The sequence below is a fragment of the Stylophora pistillata genome, chromosome 4 (assembly GCF_964205215.1).
Source record: "Stylophora pistillata chromosome 4, jaStyPist1.2, whole genome shotgun sequence".
Classification (NCBI taxonomy): Eukaryota; Metazoa; Cnidaria; class Anthozoa; order Scleractinia; family Pocilloporidae; genus Stylophora; species Stylophora pistillata.
In genome coordinates this window covers 20,442,200-20,461,650 of record NC_142522.1, presented here as the reverse complement: position 1 = coordinate 20,461,650, position 19,451 = coordinate 20,442,200, and the positions used below count along the sequence as shown (strand labels likewise).

The window sequence follows — 19,451 nt, the reverse complement described above, 5'->3', positions numbered from 1 at the left end:
TTAACCCCTGACCTCGTTTTCCCCGATGAGCTTTATACTTAAGACAAGTGCCATGACAAGCATAATGCATAGACCACTTCCTATTATGACTTCTAGTGCATAAGTTGACTGTCTGATGGAGATGGTTTGAAAATAGCTCCAAACAGTACCACCCATCACTAACAAACCTGCCAGAAGGTAGCCCCACTAGGAGTGCAAATTAGTGAAAGTCTGAAGGTTAGTATGACTTATTTGACAAAAACCCTGTCCATGGTTCTGTAACAAGCCATGGACAAGGAAATCATCTAAATACCCCACGACGAATCGAACTCCTGACCATCGGACCCCACTTAGTTAAACCCGAGATTTCATGAAGGCGAGCAATGCTATTACTTGGTTCATATGTAAAAGGCGCCATATATACTGCCTAATAGGACTTAGAAAGTAGAGTCCAATTCGGTCTGTAATCATATATACGAGTGATTACAAAATCGGACGAGCAATTTGTTCATCACGAATATGATTACAGACCGCCGAATTGGACGAAACGAAATCTTAACGGAAAATAGGAGTTTTTTCAACCAATTAAAATGAAAGAAATTATACTGTTTATGATGATATCAGTGATGTCTGGACTATAGTGTTTGTATGGCGAAAATTAACCCCCCTAGCCTAGTTGACGTTGACAACGCCATAAAATAACCATGCATTGATTAATTGCTCGTCAGTGAAAAAAAAAACCGACTTTTGCAGTCATGGCATTTCAGACATCACAAAAGTAAACTAAGATACGTTTCTGACCAGTCATACGAAAAAAGCCGCTAGTCTATGATTTAGAATTACAGTCTCACTTTAATTCGAATCTTCTCGTTTAGTATGTTACAGGCTGAACTTGCTAAAGAGCCACCAATCAAGAGTATGAGTGGAAAATAGGCAATAGATCCCTTATCCAGGAAAACAAAACTTAATCATTACTTTGTGAGTTTGAAATAAAATTTGCGAATCAGTTTGAAGAACAAAGCAAAGGAAATTAAAGGCGATTCACTCCTTAAGAAATAGCATTGCTTCTGTGAGGAAAAGCGGTAAATTGCTGGTCATGAAATCCTGTGTATGGCGTGAACACATAAAGATAATTGCTACCTGGGAGATGAAGTAGAAGGTAAAAAAAAAAATCAAAGAATACTTCAATTAAATCCAACAAACAAGAATAAGGTTTGCCTTAGAAAGGCCTGAATCTCTCAACCAGTCATTGATTCCTTTTGGACGTTTGCTCTCAGAGTTACAAGTTTTCAGTGGAACAGAAAGACCTAGCATTTCGGAGTGATTTTCAACAGCTGGTGAATCATTTCTAATCTCATAAGTTTCTATTCTTTTATCCTCTATGCAAGCTTGCTTTGAATGCTTTCATCGAGACTCACTTTCTTCTCAGGCGTGTGACCGACATTTTATCCTGGTTGCTTAGTCTCGCCCATTGACGGCTTTTCAGGAAATTCAAGAGGAAAGAAAAGTCACAGAATTTCTTTGTTTCACTACTGATGTACTGCTAAGGCTACTTTTTCTATTACCACCGCTTTCATCATCTTCAAATCCAGAGTTAGAGAGATCAAATTTACCATCTTCCGGAGATAGCACCAATCAAAGTTTTCTTTGGTTGCGTCTGGTCCTTACTAATGTTTCTGGGATGTCTTCATTATGGCCTCCGTCAACTCTTACTTCCTCGTTTACATTTTCACCTTCAGTGGAAGCCACGTTTTTGGTCAGTTTTCACTTACTTCGTCCAGCACGTTTTTGATCTCTTCTCGTCCATCTTCGTCTTTACCGTCTTGTGTAATTTGATCCCCTGTACTATAAATGCACGTGAATTGCACTTGCTCTTCCTGCTGTCATCCAAATGCTAGTCCACCAAAAATACGCTTAAGTAGACTCCTCTTTCGCTCAGAATCTAGATGCTGTACTTCTAAAACCAATCGTGTTTGTGTATCCTTCCATTCTGAATCCTAAGTGGTTTCCTCAGCAGCAGAATGTGACTGATCCTGGTTTTGATCAGTGTGCTCAGTTTCCCGGTCAGAAAATATTACGTCAACAAACTTCTGCAATAGGCTTCGTTTTCTTTTGTTCAATTCATGGTGTCTAGTTCTGCCATATCCATTTATCTCCTTTTGGTCTTCATAAAGGCTAGCCAACAGATAGGAGATATAAGACGTCTAAGAAAACTAATACCCATTCACGCTAAACTAAAACTTTATAAAGCCGCCATTTTACCTCACTTGACTTACTGCAGTATCATCTGGCATTTCTGCAGAGCCTCAGACAAACGTAAGGTTGAAAGACTACAAGAGAGGGCCCTGAGAGTAGTTTTTAACAATGAATCACTCTCCTATGACGGTCTCCTGAAGCTGGCTGAACTCCCATCACTGGTGAACGGAAGGCTCCAGGATATAGCAACCCTCATGTTCAAGGCAAAAAATAACCGTCTTACTTCCTCGTCAAATACAGGAACTTTTTACATTGAAAGCAAACTGCGATAGGAGATACTCTTTCAGAAATTCATATTTCAAAAAGCCTCGATTTAATATCATTAAATACGGAAAGCACTCTGTTAGATACTATGGCCCTCTCCTCTGGTCGAAACTTACGAAAGAGTTACGCACTGAAGATAGTCTGCATGGATTTAAGACTAAAATCAAAAGAACGGACCTGACTGTCATAATTGACGATGGCTGCAAAAAAATGTATACTTTGTAACAGTTAATTTTGAGACTATGACATTGATAAATAATTTTGATTTATAAATAGGTTAGGTAAATAATTCTATTTGTAAATAGGTTTTAGATTTCTTACTAAGCATCATTACTCTGTGTGTCCCCAATTAGTGCTATGCGCTAGATTTTCTCGCCATACATAAATAAAGTTCACTACTACTACTACTATTCAATGGAGGGCATAGTCATGTCAACAAACTTATTTTTTAACTTATCCAAAGTAAAGCACGCGCCCTGATTGGTCAATTCAGCGTCCACCATTTGCCCATGGGTGTACGCTGCTGACGTGAGCAAATGCAAAGGCTGGTTTTCCGCGCGCGCTTGTTTTTTCTGTTCAAGTAAGATTTGTTAAATAAAAGAAAACTCTTTTGCTACAGTGTATCAATGTTATGTTATTAAAAAAAAAATGGTACACGCCACAGTGTACACTATTGAGTTATGGATGCACTTGGGAGGTTTACTAAGCACTCAAGATACTAGAGTCGCTCTCGGCTATCGCCTCGCGCGACTCTTACGCTTCTCTCGTGCTTAGCAACCTCCCGCGTGCATCCGTAACTCAATAGTGTACGCTGTGGTGTTTACCATTTGTTAAAGCAAGGCTGTTCTTTTCAGTGTCTTAAACAATCAAAAGAGACAATCAATCACTGAAACTCCATATTTTTTTTTGCATCGTGGTTGAAATGCAGAATTCGATCTTGTCAACAATACTTTCTTAATTTGTACAGCACAGGGAAATGTTTAAACTTTTATTGGATCAATCCATACGTTTAATTTCCTCAAAATGACAGTTTCAAGACGTAAACGAGTCCTCATGGGATAAAAAAAGTGGTCTTTAAACACTGTGAATCACTTAGTAATATCATCATTGATATCGAAAAGTACAAAACACCTCCCATTTCATGAGAAATGCCAAAACCCTCAATCCAACTCAAGCGCCCAATTAATAGACTTACTGGTATTTCCAGGTCCAAACGCATTTAGGAATATTCAAAGAGAGTTCTACAAATTAAGAGAATGAGAATAGCATGGAATACAGTTTGCAACTCACTGTACACCGGGAAATTTTGTAATGTCGATTAAAGATACGTGTACATGTATCTAAAAGTATAGGGCCCGCTCCTCTCAAATAAACGTGAGACAACTGTGGTCTGCAGAAAGCTCCAAAAAACATTTCCCTTTGTGCCCATGTAAAAAGGGCTGCAAAGAAAACGCCTGTTCCAGTAGCAATATACATTCTCCTTGTAAACAGATAAAGGATACGAGTTTGAGAAATCGTCCATTAGTGCCTCATATCACTTTTGCTTTATAAATATAAAACGGAAGCTTTTTAAGTCTTCAATGAACGAAGAGTTATTAAAGTTCTTCAAACTTCTGTTGTATTTGTGCCTCGTTTGGAATCCAGTAACTTTGATGTTAATATTCGCACAGAAAGCGTTATGATTGCTGGCTAAAGGACAGGAAGGGACATCAGTATTCGAGACACGTTCTGAAAAGTTGGAGATTACATGTGTAACCGTGGTCGTCTGACTCTGAGTGATCTCTTGAAGTTCTCATTTATCCGTCGTGCTACTTACTGACTTGTACCGCTGAATTCTGTCTCCTGACTTCAATCTAAACTATGTCGACATACTCTTACTAAGTAAGCTCTTAAGTATATGCTTAGATAATTACCATGGATAAACAATTGTGGGCCACTAGGTGGCTGACTTTGGGAGATTGGACATTTTTGTTAAGCCCAAACACTTTTGTTAGAATATTCAGCCTCATCTAACACATACACGGGATCCATAGAGACTTCTAGTTTTAAAGAACGCTGTTTAAAACAAACCTCATGGAACTGTATATTCCTCAACTGACTCAGTAGCAGTAGCGATGAAAGACGAGTGGTTTATTTCCATAATGCTGAAACATATGTCATACATGATTCAAGAAGCTCTAATAGACGACTGGGAGCCACCTATGATACATAGATAACAGCGGTTTGCGTAAAAAGATACGACGATGGCCATCAAGACGGTTGCCAAAAGGTGCCAAGATTTTCACTTGCCAAATTTTTTTTAAAGAAAAGGTACTTGAACCTTATCAGTGAGGTAGCCAGAAATTGTAGTGAAAGACGCGTCTACCAATTGTCCAACGCGCGAGTAATATAACACCAAGATCTACAGCTGAAGGGTCCACCACTTCCATCAAAAATAAGAAAAAAAATGAAAAATTATGGTACCGGTAGAGCTCAAGGAATATGTTTCCTGCTGCGCACAACACTCGTTCTCTTCTTCGCATTTTATCCAGCAACGATCGAGATGTAATCGATCCACACGTAGCGAACTCAAGGAGTTATTTCGAATCTTGAGCGAGACGGCTTAAGGGTACCCTGAAAAGAAAACTCTTGTAGAAGTTGCTTCTTGGAACCTTACGGTATGTCGCAATTAGTACAGTACTCTTAACAAAGTAATATGGTAGCTTGCACTCGACCACTGGTGACTGTATATGCAAATATCGTTGTACAGCTCTACTCTCTAACATACCCGCCGGTACTTGGAGTCTATTTTGCAGTACGGATCGTTAATGTAGGCTTCTCATATGTTGACCTGAGACCTTTCGTAAAAAATCGAGACTAAAAAATTAATAAAAAATAATCTTAAATGTTGTTGTGCACTGAAATTGGTATTGATCACTCACTCACAACAAAATCATTCATCTATATATCCTCTTGGAGGAAAGCCTTTACTGTCGAAAGCCAATGAACTTATAAAGTGGATATATCAACAAAGTTAAAATGGTAAATTGGCCACCGTAATGATTACAAAAGCTGACGTTTCGAGCGTTAGCCCTTCGTCGGAGCGACGAAGGGCTAACGCTCGAAACGTCAGCTTTTGTAATCATTACGGTGGCCAATTTACCATTTCAACTTTGTTTATATATCCAAATTATTTCGTTACTCCCACCGACGCAGCCCCAAACAGTTTCTTTCGAAACTATCAGCCTTTATTCATTTGAACTTATAAAGTGCTGTTCAAATACCTGTAAATACAATTGTGAGAACTTTTACAAGCTCAGTCATAAAGAGCTCTGGTCGATTTGGAGCACTTAAATGGCGAACTTGCCATTTCTCAGACTCGCTCATTCAAGTCTACCCATCGAGTTTGTCAATCCTCGCCAGCAAGTTGGCTATTACTTGCTAGCAAATTTCCCATATCCTGCTGACGATACATATCAAATTTCGCCAACCAATCTACTGCTAGTTTGCCATCTTTTTTTCGCAAGATTTTTTACTTTTCGCCTGCGAGTTCAACCACAAAAGGTTACAGATAGATAACTTTATCAAGGGGCCCTTTCATTATCGCAAGGCAACTATTTTGTTTCCTAGCCAGGGCTGAGCTCTCGATCAATGGAAACGAGCCGAAATGAGGGTGTGCGAAACAGGGCTGGGATCGGACAACCAAACTGCCGTTTGCCCGTCCTTTTTCATGATGAGGGTCTGGAGAAAGGTTTTTTTTTTCCATATAACACATTCACATTTTGCAACGGTGTACATCTGGAACTAGAAATACAGGATGTGGCATTTTCTAATGCCTGTGATGGAAGACCATAAGTGGTAAGGATACATTGAACAGGTATAAGAGACTGTAAGCTAGCAAAAAGTATACTGATTACATGTAGTAAGGTTTTGCATCATAACTTACCTGTTCCCCTAATATCGTTGTATTCCTTCACTGGTAGGGCACCAGAGGCCCACTTTGTAGTCCTCACATAGCAAAATTGAGAAACCCAGACCAAATCCTTATTTACATTCAATAGGGTTTTTTGTGTGTCCTTTGTTGGTGCAAATCAATTACACTGGAGCCGAGTAAAACAATTACCGATTTGAAGACCACAACCAGCAGCCTGACACATGGTGCTTTTCAGTATTTTCTGGAAGAAAAAGGACATACAGTCTTCTGAGTTAGAGGAGGTCGTGAGGTTAAGAAATACGATGCTGCTAGATTTGTGATTTCGAATCATGGAACATAGACCTTATGGGGGAGGTTGATTAGGAGAGAGCTCTTTTTAAACTGTTAGGATTCTCCAAAACATCTTGAATAGCAAGATTGCGAAGAGGGAAAATCCGAAAAGTCACTTGTTACTTCTTAGAAATAGTCAAGCATTTTGGAACCAAAAGGTAAAACAGAAATTTGCGCCTCCATTTTGCTTTTCTTCACCACAAGGACATAGCTTTGTCATTAAAAGAATTCGCTGCCTAATGGAATTATCATGGAATAAGGAATGCTTTAAAGAGTGCTCCACTCGCCCTGTGGAGCTATAGACTGGTTTCCTTGAAAGGTCATGGTGGAATTGTCGACTTACGCAGCTCTGAAATTGATTATGAAGCTCTATATGAAGACAATCTCTCATCTCTAAGATGACATTGGTGAAACAGGAAGACGATCAAGTGACCAATTCCGAGAACACCTTCGCGACAAGGACGCATCCAAACCAGTCGCAAGACACCTTGATCTGCCTAATCATTCTGTGTAGCATAAGGCAGTCTGCGGCTTTCCGTTAAGTCTAAGCAGTTTGGAAAGCCCCAAGACTTTAGAACAAACATTCATTTTTAAAATCGGCACTCTTAACTCTTAATCCCCACGGTACCAGCGAACGCTTCTCATTCAACTAATTTATTCTTCTTTTTCTCGTTACCATGTTCCCACCAATAACGTAGCTCCATTTTCATCAACTTATAGTTGATAAAACCAAGGCCTATTCAAGTTTTAAGACCGGTTTGGAAGGCTAGCCATGGCCACTGATAATTGCCCTCTAACGAGGAATTGATGCGTTCGTCTTTTATTTAGCGAAATGAAAATATGTAAAAAATATTTGTACAGGTATAATTGAGATTTTCCTAAACTTACTCTCGAGAAATAACAAGTTCATCAAATAAGTAATGTAACCCAACCATGGCTGTTGATGAGTGAACAAATGACAGGACGGAAAACACGTGCGCTGTAAGTACCTCCCGTTGTCCCATACAAAACCTTAGAAAACTTTTCTAAGGCTTTGTATGGGACAACGGGAGGTACTCACAGTGCACGTGTTTTCCGTCCTGTCATGTACGAGTTCTCATTTAGTAGTTTTCAAAAGCATTCCAACAAGGCATTGACTTCTAGCAGTGACGGCGTCAGCAAATTATTCTTGCGCATCGACTGGACCTATTTTGTCAGCGGCATATGAAAATGCAAAAGTGTATTTTTAACCAAATGAAAATTTCCTAACGCTCAAGTCAAGTTTCTTCGATCACCTATACAACTTCGGGTCTCCGAATATTTTTCTTTTCTTATTCTTTTTTTACCTTCTCTCTCACTTCTTCTCTCTGAAGACCATAGGGTTCTAATGATTTAAGTGAAAAAAAAAAACAAAAAACAAAAAAAGAAACCCACAAAACGTCCAGTTTCTCTCTAAACACGTGAAAACTTTCTTTATAATTAGTCTCTCCCTTTGAATACCAATGATTTCTGAGGGCCTCAGTCAATAAACAAATACACGTGCCATGGCCAATGTAAGAATAAGTCGACCGCATCAAGTAGAACTTGTTGAAAATAGTTTTGCACAGAAAAGACTAACGAGCCAGCTATTCATTTTTCAATTTTTCTCTCTTTCTGAAAACCGTACTTTTCTAAGGACCTCAGTCGAAAAAAACACAAAACACGTGTTTTCTCTCTCACGCGTGAAAAAGTAACCATCCGTAAATATAGGACGACCGCACCTTGGACCGCTCATGGACTTATGCAAATAAGATGACACGTATAACTTGCTGATAATAAATGTGCACATAAAAGCTGACGAACCAATTATCCATTTTCCCCCTTGTAAGAGATACCTTTTCCACTTCTACTTTAAAACGTTTCTAAAAGGACAACCACATGCAAAACATAAAAGGAACTCTAGTAGGCTGATGTGGCTAATAATTATTGCACTCAAGGCAATGATGCATGAAGCGCATGTCTAAAATATGTAGAAGGACTATAGATAGGTCAACATATCTAAAAAAAGAAAACAAATTATTCACGCCTAATTGAATAATCAATTGACTAAGAGTTTCCTAGACGTCTAAAGCTGAGATCAGATATGAGCCTACATTTCGTTATTCATATCCTAGTCGACAGAGGGGGGCAGAGGGGAAGGGAAAAGTAAAAAGAAAACGTCTCACTTCCATTGCGATTACTGTGGAATGTTTGAATGCGACTTCCCAGGAACAATAAGTAGTTGTGACGTCTGCAGATTCATTGGGTACGTATTTGAACTATCAAAGCTCTAGAGAAAAAAACGTGAAACAAAGCAGAGTTTAGCAAAGTTCATTCGCTGAAACTTGTGCAGTATATATAAAAAGAGTCGATTCCTTATTTCAAGACCCACTGACATGGTGTACACTGGATCACCAACAGGTGTAACAGCTCGAAATTTGAGACAGGTGTATGTTTGATAACCTTCGTTTATTTTCATGTAGATCATTTTAAGTTCGATTCACTATGATAGGTTTCAAATCGAATTCAAATTTCCAAAATGGTCATGTCGTTTTGAAAAAGTTTTGAAATTAATAAGTGTTTATGCATTTTTATATATACAATTTTGTGTCGACAGTAAGATATAGGCTCCACGACTTGGGTAACATTCTCGTCAGAAAATGAGACTGAAGGAACGGCAACTTTGTGCTGTCGGGAATGTTTTCAACGACACTTACCGCCAGTTCCAATTCTCATTTGCGATTCCTTTTCTTATAAAAGTCATCAAACTATCAGTTTCCCACACAGGACTGATTTTGTTCATTATTTAGATTTCTGACGCCCTTATCTCTCCACTGACTGGGTATCTTGGGGACAGAGTCGATCCGCACTTTGTCGCGAAGAAAATCAGCGGAAGAAAATCTTGGCATCTTCTTGCAACAATCTTGATGGCAATCAGCGTCCCACTTCTGTATAATCGTTGCTTTTTGTGTGATATCTCAAATCTAAGCTGGCTTCCACTTGTCTACTATGGAATTTTTGGAGTGCAACTGGCGGTGTCCTTCAACATAGTTGAGATAAATCACTTGGCCTATATAACAACTGTAGCTGAGTCTGTGGAGGAGTACACAGCCCTCAACGCCTTGAGGTTTGTTTCCGACTTCACTATCAAAATTAAATAATCAGATTAACTATCTCATATTATAACATGAGCTGAATCATACACACATTTTAATTGGCTGTTGTATGCCATCTGTTAGAGGACAGAAGCATACAAATTCATTCATATAGTTCGCTTCTGCTATCATTTAAATTAAAAACATTTCACGTTGCTGAGCGTCCATTCAGTGAAAGATCAAAGAAGGCCGCTATGTGGTAAAACCATCATTCACACATTTGGGGCGCCCCTTGAGCCACTTTCTTCTTAATTAATTTTGACGTAATCTATTATCTATTTCCGAGTGAACAGCACCGCGCCAAAATGGAATCGTATTGTTAACTATAGTTCATGCTGCAGTAAATGGCTTTAACCCGGGGGTAAAATGTGGAGGTGTAGTCTGATCGTCCGGGTGAGTGTAGTCCTGAGAAGGACTGTTGTCGGTGGTAGTGACTGACGTTTCGACAAACTAACGACGAACTCTAACACGACGCGCACAACTTGTATGCGACTCGACAGACAGCTTATCCGACGAGAACGAATAACTTCACCGTGTTTTTACGAAGAACAACTACAACAACGACTTCATCCGACGAAACACTCACCGACCCACTACCACTACTGAAACAGACGACACCGCAACCCCTACAAATACAGCAACCATACCGTACATAAAAGGCGTCTCTGAAAACATCTCGCGCATCTTACTACCCTTCAATATCCGCGTCGCCCACAAACCCATCACCACACTACGTCCGTTACTAACCAACGTTAAAGACAAAGACGAACAGAGGAACAGACAGGGAACGATTTATAAGATCAATTGTTCTGACTGCCAAGCCTCCTACATCGGTGAGACTGGCAGAAACCTCACAACAAGACTGACTGAACACAGACGGGCGACGAGGAAAGGTGATGTCAGCAATCACATTGCTGAACACCATCGACTTGCCAATTACAACATTGACTGGGACTCTGCGCAATGTCTAACCTACAGCACTGACTATTTTCAACGACTGACTCTGGAAAGCTGGTTTACTAACTTAGAACAGACTCCCCTAAACAGATGTCAACAACTACCCGCTCCATACAAACGACTCATTCACGACATAAACATCACAAACGACCGAAAAAGAACAACCTAACTTTACCGACAGATCGAAACAGACCAACCACGACCGACTTACGTCACTTGAGTCTTACAGCCAATAACATCACGGCAAAACCAACCGATCATTTCACACGAACTGGAATAAGAACATTCTACTGACAACAATCGTTCACTTGACTCTGATGATGACTTCCGCACAGGTTGTCGAAACGTCAGTCACTACCACCGACAATAGTCCTTCTCATGACTACACTCACCCGGACGATCATACTACACCTTCACATGTTACCCCCGGGTTCAAACCATTTACTGCAATAATAATATTAATAATAATAATAACAATATTTTAACAGGGAGTCCACTTCACCAAAAGGTGCTCTTCAGTGAGGCCCTGTATATGCTACAAAAGAATTACAATAAAAATTAAAAAGCTAAGCTAGAACTAGATAAGAATAGAAACCTACTTCACTCGAGAATGCATGTTTAACTAAAATGCATGTTTAAGCTTAGATTTAAAGTAAGAAAGTACAGCGGTGTCACATATATCTTGACTTAAAGAGTTCCAGTCGACGACGCTCTGAATACCCCATTTGACCGCATAACATCTTTGATTTTGTGGCTAGTCAGGCAAGCACGCCACTCTAGGTTAAGTCTTTTAAAAATGAAGACATGAGACAAACATAACATCACCTAGCCTAAACCCCTAGCCTAACCTATATGCAGGACTCAGTGCAGATGTTGACCAGGGAAGGGTTAGTTAATCACCACATAAATTAGCAAAGGTGTACCGGTGGATGTACTGGATGGATAGAAGAAATGAGGTTGCCATGTAAGAATTGCACCAGAAATAATTAATGAAAAGAAAATATTTTGTATACTGTTTTGATCTTCTGGTAAATAAGTTGGACTCCATTTTGGTGATCATGCATCCACAAATTATTTCTGATTCCCTGTAACCAACTAGTCTATTTTAACTCTTACACCCTAACACCAGGATACAAATTATCAATACTGTTCTCTGTACTTATCCTGGGGTGCTGACAAGGAGAATTTGTGAAACAGTCAAGACCTTTTTAATACTTGATAATCGTTTCATTTAGTCTCTTGACCTAAATATGTGATTCAGGATGATATTGTACAGAGAAATTAAATGCTAATCACTCAAAGGGGTCAAAGGGCTAATGAATTATGCAGAAGATCAACATTGGGAAGGCAAGCATGAGGTTGAGGCAAGCATGAGGTTGAGGCAAGCATGAGGTTGTACCTGTAGCTGATCACAACTCTTTAACCAGTCTCATTTAAAATTAAGATTATGTTTTGATTTGAATACTTAATCAATCTCTGCAAAAATATTATTTTCAGCAGTAAAGAATGCATTCTCACTTAAAAGGCTACAAGATATATTGTAACTAAAAAATACATACATTCCTGAAAGCTGATGACATACACATGTATTTTCTAAAAATGTACATGTAATCATTATGTTGAAAAAATAATTGCAAATTTTCAGAAAGGCAACTAAATTTTGTAAGACCAACCAGCATTTCGGGATTTGTATGTACTTTGTCTGGTTTATCGCGAAATCTATCTTGAAACCTGCGTTGAAAATCATGGAATATCACACTTCTAACTGCCTCTTCAACTCAGGTACCAAGGCATCTCACGCATACTTTTACAATCCCCGTGACAACCGAACTTTTCAAATATCTCCTCGCATCGGAAATCGTCTTAAAACAAGGTTTAATCAAAAGTTAACGAGCCCTGTACTCAGCTAGAGCGCAAGGGATATACTAATTCACAATTAAACGAGTTTCTAAACCCCACTACGGGGATAAAGGAGTATTTACTAGGCGCATTTGTACACTTGACATTACGAACACGTGCTAAGTGCAAACAAGTCTTCGCTTACTTCAGTTACCGCTTGTAATTTCGTGTTAGCTGTCCATATCCGTCAATCCCCGGCCTAGATCACTAAGAAAATCGTTCAGATTGTCGTCCTCCTTGAGAATCATCTTCAGTAGTCCACAAAGTCATAAAGATTTACCTCAAAAGCTGACCGCTCACTGTCTTCGTTTTCGTTCAAATAATTTTCTTTGTGTAGACAAATTCAAGTGGCTTATCCAAAAGTCGCTCATGAACAGCCTACTGTAAAGCGCTTTCCTTTGACTTTGGTAAAAGACAAACCCAAATAATTCGAGAAATCACAATAGCTGATCATAAAAAAGGAAAATATTCTTGGGAGCCAAAGAGAACTGAAAGCTAAAACAAATAAACTGTTTAAAGCGCGGGAAAACGCGGGCGACAAGTCGTGATTGGTTTCCGTTTTGTATCTGATAGGTTGAGAGAGTGGTGCGATTTTTCTGGACCAACCGCAGAGCGAAGTAAAGTAAAACCAGTGCAATCTTGGATTATTTTCAACACTCAATTGAAAATTGCCAAAGAAACTTTTTGTTCATAAAATTTGTTGCGAATCAGGTTTAACGCAATACTTTAGGAGAGAGAGGTATCCGGGCTATTGACCTCCCCATAGGCATAAGTGCTGATGGCAAATTAAACTCACCATGATTACTGCTTCTCTTAAAATGCTATTCCATAGCATTTTACTCCTATATTGTGGATAAATATCAAGTAATCAGGCGCCCGCGCATTTCGAGAACATGGTAGTATTTTTCAATTATCCTGACAGATGAAGAGAAAAAGGAGAAAAATATAAGAGGAGAGATGCCCTGCCAATTAGAGAAAAACAGGAAAAATGTTTAAGAAAGAGGGCTATTTTGGGATCGTTGATGATCAGACGAAGGAGAAGGGGTCTACAAAACAACAGAGAGAAAAAAAGACGGAATTGGTAAGAAGGAGAATAAACGGTGAGAATTATCGGTGTCATCCTCAGGAAACCAGAAAGAAAGAAATGGTCTACGTTACAGATGTTTAAAAATTTGGGGCCGGTTTACATGTGTATCTCACAGCTGTAAAGAAAAGACAGATGAAGATCTAAGGGATACAGGGTTAGACTTAATGATGAGTTCTTTGACTTTCTGAGCTCCAGACTTGCCATTCCTGCCATCAGAAAGACATGAAAAAAAATTGATTGAACTAGGACGATTCTGTCAGTCAGCTGGGTTGTCTTGATATCACCTCCGTGCTTATCTCATTTTTCAACCACACAGGTGGATTTGAAGCTTCAGGAGAGGAAGAGTCACTGGATGTTTCTAGTCCTCATTGTGCAGCCGAAAGTACAGCATTCTTTAGCCAAAATTTACCCCAGTTCAATTATATGCAGGATGCCACCGGGTGCATATAGAACACGAAACTATAAACACGATATAATATGTTAACCTTGTCCTCATTGCCAGTAATTTTTCTACATCTCTAGATTGAAAATGTACAAATAAATTTTAAGATTCCGAACAACAGTTCTAGTATCTCAATATTTATTTGGATTTCAATTTTAGGAATGATAAACCACAAAGCAATCTTCAAACTCACATCTGTCCTCTCTTTCCTCTTGTCACAATTACATAAAATTTTGTGGAAACACTTACGATCGGTCTACTTCGTTTCTTAGATAACTCGGGGCTCCTGATTTCAAAAAGTTGCTCCTTTATTAATGAGGCAAAAAAAGATCATGATCTCCTTTCCGTCAAGGGACCGCGCACGAAGGTGGCGTGATTAGTCTGTGGACAGCAGAAGTGCCATAAAACGCCGGCATTGCCGCGCTTGCACAGCGACTTTCAAATATTGTAGGTCTTTTCTTTTGCAATGTTAGACTCGTCGTCTCAATACATAAAGTAGAAAAGAGCAACATATTTGAGGGGGCGCAACAACTGCCAGTGAATCTAGGTGGACTCAGCTTTTTTATCACCACCTCTGGCAGTATAATGGCTCGTTCATTATTGATTCTCGATGAAGGCTCTTAAAAGAAACTTTACAGGAATTGGCGTTGAATCCCTGTAGATGTAGTATCCAATGTCGGCCGATTTTGCTTCTCTAAGTCGATAACGAGAGTTAATTAGCTGACTAACGCCCGAATCACAGTCCAAAGAAGAGATTTTCTAAGGCGTGTACGCCATTGTCGGTTCCATTGCTTGCATCGTATTGTTGGGCTGTCTTGTTAAACTAGTGCCGAACGATTTCTTTCGTTTTGTTTTGTTTTGTTTTGTTTTGTTTTAACGGCTTTACCGGGTGTGACTAGACCCGGAAGGGTTAGTGCGAACGGAACACAAGGTCCATGCGAGGCACCACCCCTCCCCCCAATTCACCCTGGATAGACACTGCAGAAAGATAGATCACAACACCGGGCACTACGTGCCCTACTCTTTTCGAGGTGTGTGTGGGTTCTTTACCGTCCCACAAATTTATATCACATATAAGGGCTTGTGAGACGGGACCTCCATTTATCGTCCCCATCCGAGAAGACTCGAAAGTCTATACGTTTGCAGATATTATTACAAAGGCAGCACTTTCTACTCAGCTATTTAAAGACCTCGAGTGTTGGTCCGGCCGGATTTGAACTCTCGACCTCCCGCACAACAGTCCGGCGCTATACCAATTGAGCTAACCGGGAGGCGGTTTTCCCATCTTTCATTGTAGATGTATCACTGCATTCATCACTGCATTCATCACCAACTCTGCTGAATGCTGTTAGTGGCTTAAATCACTACTTGCAGCATTTCAGAGTCGAATTCTGATGATCGATTTTACTGCACTTGTAATCATTAAAAAATAAGCATCCTAGGTAGGTAGCAGGTTTTACCTTGATCGCTTTTTATATGTCAGAGTTCGTTGTCTGTGGTAAAAAGGCGAGAATACAGTAATTACATATGACTCAAGCAACAGATAATTTCATATTATGTGTTGCAAATTAAGGTAACTTCAGGTACTCTAATGCAAATGATTACTCTGTTTGACAATGAACTGTTATTCCAGGGGAATTTGGTGACTTCAACTTTTACGTTTGATGTCTTCTCAAGCTCTTCCTATTTAACGCCCTACTCCGCTTTCCCCGTCGAGGTGACCCTCAATGAGTATATCTACCTAGAGTAGAAGGTGGTGTCCAGTGCTGACCTAGGGGTGATGGCTCTTAGCTGTTTGGCTACGAACTTGAAAATTCCAGATTATTATTCGTGACCGCAATATCATATTATGAAAGATGGGTACGTGTCATGTTAAGGTGTTAATAACTTACCAATTTTTATTTTGAAAAATATAGTCTTACCAGTTCTTCAAACGTCATCCTTGTTCCTTCCTGGACCTCAATGTATTCTTTCGATAGTTTCATGTAAAATGATCAACTTCTTATCATCATATGACCAAAATAGGATAATTTCATCATTTAGCTAATACATGTTCGTTTTTCGCATCGAAAGGTGTGCAATGGACACGACTCTGAGTCACGACTACGACCCAAGCAGAAATAAGCAAACATTTCAACTGAGAACATTCAGGTTTTTTAAATGAATATGAATCGTTTTATATTTACTGCGAGCTGTTAGCCTGTCTTAAAGGGTCTAACTCCTCCTGATGAGTTCATCTGCGGTAGCTTGTAGTCCATTATGCACAGGAAAATTAGGTATTCAAAGCCAAGGTCGACCAGACTAAACTTTTCATGTTTCGGAACAGAAGGATAATATTTTGTTTTTTAAAACAATTGAAGATTTTATCAAATATGCTGGCTCATAACACCAGTACTAACTTTCAGTGACAATATTGCAAAGGACTAAAATCAGTCGTGATGTGCATTTGATGACTTGAAGGTGCCAATGGGGCTGCGTACCGCCAGCTACTAGGAAGAAACGTGAACTGGAAGAGGACACAACCAGTTCGTACATCATCAAAAGAGGGCCAATCAAAATTGTACAAGAGAAAAGCCAATACGAAGAAGGAGGTAGATCATTATCATGTGCCAAGTTTAATACTACTAAAACAACAAGAGTGTGTATTTTGACAGACAACCTTTACTTTTGCACGGTGGTGATAAACGCTATGCAGCTTATAGGGTCGTGACGAGAGTAAAGAGAAACGCTTTCCACGTTACTGAAGTGAAAAGGCAGTCCTGAATCCAAAGAAGGACACCTAACGAGATACTTAAAAATTCGATGAGAATGAAATTTTTAACAACATTATATTCCGGAGGTAGCCGTAAAGTAAATCATACATAAGAGCGGTTTTAAATTACTAATAAGATGGCAGGGTTCTAAAAAGATGAGAAAAGACTGTATAATATAATATACGAATACGCATCACCATCAGTGGTTAGCAATAAAAAATGTAAAAAGTCATCGATCATTGTCATAGCCTGTGGACGTGAGATCTTAAACGCGTACACATCAAGTTTATATAAACCAATTATTTTTCTTGTGTGTATGCGTGCTTTTACAGACAAAGAAACACAGTCAGCAGCTGTAATCGGAGGTGCAACTGCCACTGGTGGAGTTGGTATGGTTGCAGTCATGGCTTTAGCTGTTGTTTTCGTCAAATACCGCATTCTACGTCTCATGATGAACAGGAACAAAGTCAGAGACATGTACACCGGCACCGCCCAGGATGAGCAAATGAATAGTGGAAATGCCTACATCCAAGACGGTGACACGGTGGAAGGGAATGCTGAGAGTCAAAACGCCTAGGTTAAACGTGGAAGCTCAAGTGAGAAGGAAAAAAACCCAGCTTTTCCAGTTTGACAGTGTTTTATACGAACAGACGGATGGAGTCGCTATGGACTCTCCCCTTGGCCCGTTGTTGGCTAATGTCTTCCTGTGCTCGATTGAGGAAAACCTCGAAGAACACGGTCAATTGCCGCGGTGTTACTGGAGGTACGTCCGTGACACCCTGACCGTTATGCCTGGTAGGATAGCCGCTGGCTAGTTTCTAGATACCCCTAACTCCACCTATCCTTCCCTCAAGTTTACCATGGAAATCGGACGGGAAGGATCCCTTCCCCTTTTCGAAACTGAATTACTTAACCGTGCACCAAAGATTGAGAGCATGGTGTACATCAAAAGAACCAACACGGGTCTCCTTCTGCATTTCCAGAGTCATGTTGACATTAAGTACAAGCGAAGCTTAGTTAACATCATGGTGGATCGCGCTTATCGATTATCTTCTAACTGGTTATTCTTATCGGAGGAATGTGACTGCTTTAGAAGGGTTTTTCATAACTTGAAATACCCAAAGCCACTGGTTGAAACTACAATCAAGTGGTTCGTTGAGAGAAAGAGTTCATCTTAAGAGCCCTGCCCATCACCTGATGTACCATCGGAGACTGTGAGAGTAGTGTTACCCTTAAAGGACCAGTCTTCAGCTAATTATGTTAAACAACAACTGAAAAATCTAAGTTCCAAGTTGAACGTTACTGTCCAAGCAGTGTTTGTGAGCCCTAAGCTCGAGCAACAACTTAAGCGACACGAGACTAAGCCCCCAATTGCAACCTACAATGCTTCGTTTATAAATTTAAATGTAACCTGTGTGATGAGGGGTATGTGGGTTATACATGTGGTCACTTACACAAGCGTGTAGAAGGGCACACAAGAAAGTCATCTTCGATTTACAAACATTATAACCTCCAACACAATAGTGAAATGTCTGAACACTTTATTGAGCAATTTCACATCATCACGAAATGTAGCGGCAAATTTGATTGCCTCGTTATAGAAATGTTATACATTCGCATGCGTAAACCAACACTGAACGTGCAAACAGATTCCATCAGCGCCAAGGTGTTTATTTAGGCCGTTTACTGTAATTTATGCTTATCTTGTACCTTTCCTTAGTTGCATGCTAGTTAACTAGACTCCTGATAATGGAGTCATGATGATTCCGAAACGTCAAGCAGCAATAAATCTTTCCTAATTACAGAATTATAGTCAATACCATGAAATCGCTTAGTTGGAAAAGAATTCTAAGCTGGTTTCTGTCTACTTTCCTAAGTCTGGACACGGCTTGGAATAAATTTAGATAGCATGGGGGAACGTTTCGATATTCGTGAAGACGCTTTCCACGCAATGGAAGTCAACTCCCTTCCAGCTGGTTGCGTGATAAAATCTTGTTTATCGCAGTCAAGACAATTAGAATATCATTATATGGGTAAAAAGTCAAGGTTAAAACGCTGTTGGGCGATTGTAAAAATACTGAATGAATCAACAACACAAAGGAAATCAATCATCTTGAAGAATTTTGTTTGTCGCGACTAATCAGCTGTGTCCACTCCCAGACTCTCTTTCGAGTACTTTACGCCTAGCTTAACCAAATTACTTGACCTGTGGACCTTCCAACATAACTGACGATAACATTGTCGGTCTACTCAATCAGATCGAAAAGACCCCACTGTGAAATCTGACTCAATGCAAATATTGAAGCAAACTTACACCCAGGGCTGTAACTGAACTAAGCAGTGTTTGATTAAAAAGTGAAAAACCTTTAATGTTTTCAATCGTAAGACTGATTCTCGTAAACTAACCGAGGAAGGGTGC

The 19,451-nt window shown here is 39.7% G+C and overlaps 3 pseudogenes; 2 read left to right on the top strand and 1 right to left on the bottom strand.

The window, feature by feature from the left end:
- LOC148732796 (uncharacterized) lies at positions 1–1,968 on the bottom strand (annotated as a pseudogene).
- Positions 1,969–13,738: 11,770 nt separating this feature from the next.
- Positions 13,739–17,609, top strand: LOC148732795 (ZP domain-containing protein-like; annotated as a pseudogene).
- Positions 17,610–17,859: 250 nt separating this feature from the next.
- LOC148732794 (uncharacterized) lies at positions 17,860–18,734 on the top strand (annotated as a pseudogene).
- The last annotated feature ends 717 nt before the right edge of the window (positions 18,735–19,451 follow it).